An 8,541-nucleotide genomic window follows, 5' to 3' on the forward strand; every position below is an offset into this window, starting at 1 on the left:
CGGATAACATTATCTCGATATAGATGGGAATACAAGGGGCCAGTGGGATAATATCATGTGCATTTGGTTGGCATTACATTGGACCAATAGGATCGCCTATAATGGCCTCCCTTCGCTTCTATTAATAACGTTAATTTTATACATCTGTCACCGTAACGCCATTACTTAGAGCGTGTCACAATTTTGCGGTGTATTTTACGGGGTATTTTCATCTTATCATATTAGGAAATTCGAATTCCAAATATGGAATGATTACGCGTGTAAGCGTCTTCTAATAATAAAAACAAACATGGCTGCCACCAGGGTTTGACCAAACTCCACACAAAGAAGTTCGCTGATTCTGTTATGAATATTTTGGATGTCGGCAGTCCCATGATGTATTCTTGGATGGAAAAGGTGTATAATGATAAGGTTATTACGAGGATACCTCAAAGTATGCACTTAGACAGTACGCCGTCCAGTACGCTGTACGTCAGTTCATTCTCCCATTGTACTATCTTCGTACAAACTTTGAGGTATCCTCGTAATAACCTCATATTATGTGTAACTTGATTCGTTGTCATACTACACTTGGATTCACTCTATTGTACGAGGTTTCAAAAAAGAAATGTAATATTTATTTTATAATCTTATATTACACGGCAAATTTAATATTTATTTTATAATCTTATATTACACGGCGATTAATAATTGAAATACTAGTAGGTAAGTGGAAATGTCATGTTAAAAAATAGAACCCTAAAATATAAACACGCAATGCAAATTATTTGGTTTCTTCACTTCGTTTTGAGCTTTATTTTGCTGTTGTTTGTTTTGCTTTTCTCTGTCAAATGTATTTTTTCTGCAATGTTTTGTTTTTAATCTGTTTTCAAGTGCAGATTTGTGTTTAAATTTCAACATCTCTTCCAGAGTTGCTAACAATTTTGACAGTTGTTAATTATTATTATCGACCTTCTATTATTCTTGGTTTTTATACATTTTTTTTAGACAAATACGTACTAAATTTTAGGAATCGTTTTTTTTTTCTGTATTCCTACTTTGTATTTCTTTAAATAAACAGACTGAATGATAACATGATTGGGATTCGTCTGTATGTATAATTCCCGTCAGTCGTGCCTCTAGCGATGGTGCGCCCTACAGTGATGGGACGCTTCTGTGACGTCAGTAGATAAAGGTATGAGGGACAGCTTCAATATTGTTTGTGATCTGCTTTTTTTAATTAAGTACGTAACGAAACACAGTTGTCACACATTAATTCATCTACATCATGTTGATCTATTTCTCATATTTAATAGATAGAGTATATTAAATAAGGTGGGAGAATTTTTATGGAATGTGTCAATATTTGAGTGAGAAAATGTCATGTAATTATACGCGTGTTATTAAAATAACCATAAAACTAAACACTATAATCTATAACGACGACTTGTCAGTCAGTACCCACTCACGAACAACCCCTTAACCAAGTACACATTCACTTAACTCTACCTAGCTGAACACACAAACTGCAAAACATGGTATCCAAGCAACTAGTAGACACTGTCTCCTATGATGTTATCTTATATATGAAGCTGTAGTTGCCAACGATGAAAACCTACAGCCAGTAAAATTGACAATGTAGAACGAAGAAATGATTAATTACAGTGATTACTCTGAACGATTCAAGTAATACTGTTATTATCAAATATGTAACTCACGAAGGACATCATTACTCATTATGCAAATTCGTCCAGAAGCCGTTCAGTTGGTACAAATACATAAATTGCTTAGGTACTGTCTTGTTTCAGTATCCGTTTTCGTATCTGCATTCATGTCGAGGGTTCGTGTTATTATGAAAATATTAAAGCTCGACCCAGATGCGCACACAAAAACGGGTGTGCTTAAAGACTTAGTTGGTCGGTGTTGATCGGTGGGTGATGGTCCTCGATAACATTTGCCGATCAAAGTCGACAATAACATATCTGTTTATTTCATTGACGAAATACAAAATGGTAGATTTGATGACGAACTCCGACAAAAGTAACACGTGACACTGAAATTGCCAATGGCTTATCGTCTAAGCCCATATATTATTAATGTTGACCTTATTTCATGTTAGCAAGCAATCAGCATGAATCGGAAGTTTTATTTAATAAATATGACTAATATATTTAATGAAATACATACATATAATTCTAATTAACTAATTAACTAATTCTAATTGTATGTCATAACGTGTAATTATATAAGTTATGTGAGTAATAGTACATGGAGAGAATATGTAAATAGTGGGAGCAATTAATACTCCCCTCCCCCCCCCCCAAAAAAAATCAAGGAAGCATTCATTTTTTGCTTTGTGTGTCGTCTGGTGCGTTTATTTATAATCTGTGTTCGTATCGAAGATTATAAAACGATCCGAAGTTCATTATTCAAAGACCGCGTTCTCATTGGTCAACTGCTGCCACGTGAGCCCTGTTATCGGAATGTGTCTTGCTTGAGGTAAATGTGCGAACACAATAACATGATTGTGTGTGACAACAAACCGGCCATTATTTTTGCACGTTAAAAAAAATATGTTTATTATCATCTAGACAAATTTCATATCTGTGTGTTTTCGTGAGTAGTCTGCTCGTGAATTTCGCTTACCGCACTTGATTTCTTTCTTCTCTAGCTTCCAATGATAACATGGCTTGAACGGAAATGCCTTTAAAGGGCGGTAGTCTTCGTGCTGCGCATGTGCGACATTTTTGTCGATAAACACTGATTTTTTCCACAATCAAATGCGCTTTTCTAATGGAAATCACAAGTATGAGGTTTGATCCTAGCTCGACTTGCACTAAAAGCCGCCGATGACTCCTTCGATACCTTCGATCACCTAATAAAATACCTAATTAAAGTTTGGTAACGTTTCAGTTTGTACAGTCAAAGTCGCCATCTTTGTTTATATGAGACCCATATAACTCGCGCATGCGTGGCGCGACGACTACCGCCCTTTAAAAATGGATACGGTTGCGTCTGGCCCATTATTTAGCACATCCCCTCTCTTGTCTTGTTATTCCCGAAACAATCAGTTATGTACAACGGTAACAACTGAAGCGAGGCACTTCAAGGTGCTACATATTTGAACATTGGCCATGTTTGTTGACATTTCTAATAAAACAGAAATTAAAGCGGGAGGGTGGTCACCTGCACACGCAGGAATTGAGTTCCAAGCGACGATAACAACACACACTAAAAACGCAAAGGCTCATGGGTAGACGCTTGTTTGTAAACAATGACACGCTATGGCCACCTGACGCATGCGTAGGTGACAACTCCCCCGCTTTGAGCTGTTTATTTCAAGATCACTGAGAAGAATTGGCGGTTAGTTTAAGCTTATAATATTACAAGCAACATTACATGAAAAGAAATGTCTCAAATTCATACCACTCTGCTACACCGACCGCTCACGTACACATGTTGGCACGTGCTGTGATGTGATGTGAAGTGTGAAGCGGACTCCACTCTACAGTCAACGCTGGAACAAATAGATATACTGAGTATCGGATTACTGAATGCAATTAACGGGAACTCAATTAAGCTGTCGATCCACAATTAATAGGTAAGTATATAGACAGGTTAATTGCCCGCTGTATTTAATCTGTTTGCTGGCATTGTTATTCAATGCACGCTCACATTAACAGTTCAGTCTAATCTACCACAGTCCCTCTATCCCCGGTCTGGAAACGGTCATTGTATTAGGTGTGAATTGGTCTCCTTCCTCGGCAAAGGCGCGTTGCTGGTATACGCAAAGCATTGTCATGTGATCAATACACAGTCGCTCACTATTTTTGACATCGTCAGTGCTATGTGTTTTTTTAAAACTTAGTTGTTTATTCCAGAATTCGAACTTTTTCACATAATTTTTTAATCAGGATATCTGTATAAGGTCATATTTTAGCCCGCGAGTAGTTTTTTAATTCATCTATTTTACCAGCAGCGACACATTTTCACAATAAATTTTCATACTTTTACACCCAGAAATTGTTTGTGTATGATTTTGGGGTGATTGAAATGAACTCTATTTTATTTACCATACTTCTCGACGCGAAACTAATATTTTCTTTTGATTTTGACATTTTATGGTCGAAACATATCATTAAAAATTGGTTGGCTGATTTTTTATGTGTCACACCGCATTTTATTTACGTTAAATTGGTCGATTTTTATGCATGCTTTTTCGATCGTAAATGCAAATGGCGACGTTTGAAATGACAATGTACTCAATTCTGTGCTAAAAAAATCATTTATATACAAAGATTGAAGCATTGTTTTATACTTTTGCATCGAATAAAGTCATTAGTTTTTGTATAGTTGACTTGAACTGTTATGAACCCCCGAGAATCAGAAATATCACAGGTTTTTCGATCGACTACGTTAACATGAACGACGCCATTTTGACTAGATATTTTCAGCGATGTCAGCATGTTGGTACGTGAAGTTTTTTCCCTATTAAATCTAGAAGATGAACCCAACTCCCGATTTTAATTTGTACATGGCTGGACTGTATGTTTAGAAGTTGGTAGGCTGGTTTTGATGCGTATAAGGGTTCAAAAACCCCAAATTTCATAGTGCTATTTTTGTTTACATGCTTTGTTTACGTTGTGGTTGCCCAAATTTGAAGTCAAAGTGAAGTCATACAATGAGGTATCGCTTTGCATGACGGTATATTTGCCGAATTTGATGAATATTCTGACGGTATTGTAATATCTTTGACTTCCTGGGTCCCTCGGCCCGGGTGTGAACGGTTTGTTTACCCGCAACGCGGTTCGAGACAAAAGTACGCTTGTCGTTTCCAGACCGGGGATAGAGGGACCGTGAATCTACTAACCGCTGGGACCCCGCTCGGTTCCGATGTACAGAGTAAGACGTAAATGACGTGTCGGTCACGTGTCACCTAGTTATCAACTAAGAATACAAGTGTATTGTTATTCACAAAAAATATGGAACTAGTATTAATGGGTTAGTATATATGTCTCACAATTGAATCATCCCATAGTTGTAGAAAGTCTCTTAATAATTTGAAGCAGTTGCTATGACAATAATTGTTTACACACGTATTACACGTGTATTTTTGTAGTAAACATGCTCAATATCACTCCACCAGCAACATTCTCACTGAGTAGTTTTAGTTGCTATGGTTACGATAGTTTCAGTTTTAGGTCACTATTTAAACAATGTTTACTAACATATTTTAGTTTTCCTCTCAAGATGATACACTAGCAAGGTTAAGAATTGGTCATTTTCTTCCGTGGGCGGTTACTAGTAATTTGTTTTACCCATCAGTAACAGATTGAAACAGAGTGATCCCACGTAATAAAATGAACGATTAATGCGGCACTGCGCAAATCGGAGACACGGATGGAGGTCGCTACATTCCCATTAATTCTAATCGGTGTAATTACGAATCGGAGAAGTCAATGACAAAGTAAATAAATCAACGTCATATTTATTGTTAAATACAATCAGTGATTAAATACCATAATTTGAATGATACTTTCTTTTTGAAACATCTTTCTCTGACTTGGGTGAAGATTTATTACGTTATTTTTAGCCTACGCTTATGAAGCTAGCGAACGCTATTCACAGCCAACGCTAGAGAAGAAGTTAGCCAACGATAATTTTACGAAATCTAGGTTAATTTAAATATTGTATAAAGATATTTTCTACAATACATAGATAGTAAAAACAACAAATATTAAAGTTGGTTTTGGAGAATAAATAGTTACTTTTTGGATTTTCAACTAATATATTCAAATGAGTTTCGTTTCTTATAATTTGGCGGGAAACTATTCAGAAAAGTGTGCACTGTATATACGAATATATCAAAAAAATCCCAACACAAATACGCTATGATGTTCATTTGAGGGAAACATCTACGTTTGGGTCGAAATATCAGTGAAATGTATGCATTTGCAATTTCCTATTATTCATTCAAGTGAGTTTCGCTTTGTAGTAGCATTTATCAGATGTATGTACTATACGAATATAACTAATATATGCTACAGGGTTCGTTGCGGGGAGAATGTACGCTTTTAGTCGAAATATAAAATTTATGTATTTTCTCAATGTTCAAATATTCACATTATTTACATTCCTTTCTGGAAACTCTTCACAAATTCGTGTATACGAAATCTCGACACAAATATGGTACGAAGATCTATAAACGACTTTTTTGTCAATGTTTAAGTGTACGAATTGTATACGTCTTATAATGTATTATTGTAATGATGCTCGTTTTCGACTAATTTGGTTACAAGTTATTTATGACTGTACGTACAATACAATGTAATTTATAGTATCCATTTTATCGAAATTTACTTTATATGTTACCTAATTTCTTCAAATGAACAGTTTGTTTCACCATTAACAAATAAAATTGAGAGTCTATATGTTGTATTATAAATATTCAAGAGATTACTAAAACTAACGGCATTAGTATTTTAAAATGATAGTATTAAATAAATATAATATGAAAATTTGCTGATTATTTTGAACAGTTCATGATACTAGTTTCACACTATGGTTATAAAGATAAGTCTTTCAATTGAAGAATACAGAGTACTTCAATATAACATTAATTAATAAATATTGCGTTAATAATCCTCTAACAACTTGTTTTAGTATGTAATTCTTAGACATCAATTTAAATATTAATTAAATATCAATAAGGACGATTCAGAATTAAGTTATGGATCATATTAATATTAATTTGACAAAATAGTTATTTCTCTTACCAAGTTCAATTGCATCGCGAGATAAACGCGTTAGTGGCGGTCATGTGATTCTGTAAACCATTCAGCATTATGTTGTGTAATAACCAACAAGCTTTAAATTATTTGGTGTCTGGGATTGGTGGTTGTCAGGCCTGACCTTTTGAAGCCAACAGTGGTGAAGTCACTTTAGTTGTGTGTGTTGGAAAATGTATTGGTTTTTATGGAAAAAGCATGTCCCTTTTTGTGTTTTCCAAAATAAAAGCCTCTATCCCAACCCAGGCATAAGAACATTGCCAGTCCTGTATGCATAGCCTAAATATGAATTGAGTGGGCCTGCTAAGCTTGGACAAAAAAGGAAATAACGGGGAATACAAAAATAAATATATAATTTCATATACCAGCATCCCAGTGAGACTGCTTCCCGGGTTGGGGTGGGATTTGTGACCTGTGAAAGCAAATATTTTATTTTCAGACACAAGTATTTGTCCACCAAAACATATTTTGGGTATTTAGAAGTCGTTGAAGTCACCACGACTAACAACAGCAAAATGCCCATTTAAAAAAACAATGCTTTATGATCGATGGTGTTATTTGGAATTTCTTGTGTGTCTGCCATGTTCTGGTTGTTTAAGGCAGGAGGGTCGTCACCTGCGCACGCGCGGGAATTGAGTCCCAAGCGATGGTAACAACACACACTAAAAATGCAAAGGCTCGTGGATATACGCTTGTTTGTAAACAATAACACGCTATGATCATCTGACGCATGCGCAGGTGACGACTCCCCCGCTTTAAATTGAGAATAGTAACATGTAAACAAGATACTTGACCGTTTAGCGATTGTGAGTCACAGTGGAATTGTTAATTGAGTAATTAATCAAATTAATTAATGGAACCGACGCTGTGCAAAAGTCACTTAGGCAGACACTGTAATAAGATATGGCGCATACATCAATATTTTCGATTTATAAAGACAAACGCTTTAACAACGGATGAATGTGACAATGCAGAAAAGTAATACTATAACTCAATGACGTCAACGCATTGAATGGAAACATCTCGGTGTAATGTTGACCCCTTTTCAAGGACATCCAGTGACGTCTTTTAGGGTAGAAGCGGTTACAGGGATTACTACAGGCCATTTCAATGGACGCCAGTGTCATATAAAATCCATCTTTTTTGCTTGTCTTATTTCTCTGCAAATGTAAAATGCATTAATCATGCAGACATAACCGAAGGTAAATTGAATAGTTATACTACGTCATCAAATTCGCATATTGTGACACTCCCAACCTTTATTTTCAACGTGTATACGTCTAAGACGTGGTCAATTGCTGGCGAAGTTATTACACTTATACAAAATAATAATTATGCATAACATATCAAAACTGACCGACTAATATAAATGATTCAAATTATAGCAATTGTACAATATAAAGTCGATACCAGAACACTTCTATACGTACAAGACAAGGGCTTTAAAATGATATCCAAAATCACAGTGTCACAACACATGTCAAAATGCTCGAATAAAATATAATGGAACAAACTGATAGAAATTATGTGCAACATACACGAAAAGCGCCACCTGCGGCAGACAAATAAAATGACACGAATGTCGTCTTCTATCTAAGGCTACAATATTTTAGCTGAACCGTTTCACACAATGTAAACGTAAGTAGATACAATGCATCGTACGATGTCATTAATCAGGCACTGGTGAACACATATTACAATTATCATATTTGCAAATCTCCTCAACAATGTAACAAAAACGAATCAAAAATGGCGAACAACTACAACTACTTTT

This window comes from Saccoglossus kowalevskii, chromosome 15 (assembly GCF_978046115.1).
Source record: "Saccoglossus kowalevskii chromosome 15, keSacKowa6.1, whole genome shotgun sequence".
In the NCBI taxonomy this organism is placed as follows: Eukaryota; Metazoa; Hemichordata; class Enteropneusta; family Harrimaniidae; genus Saccoglossus; species Saccoglossus kowalevskii.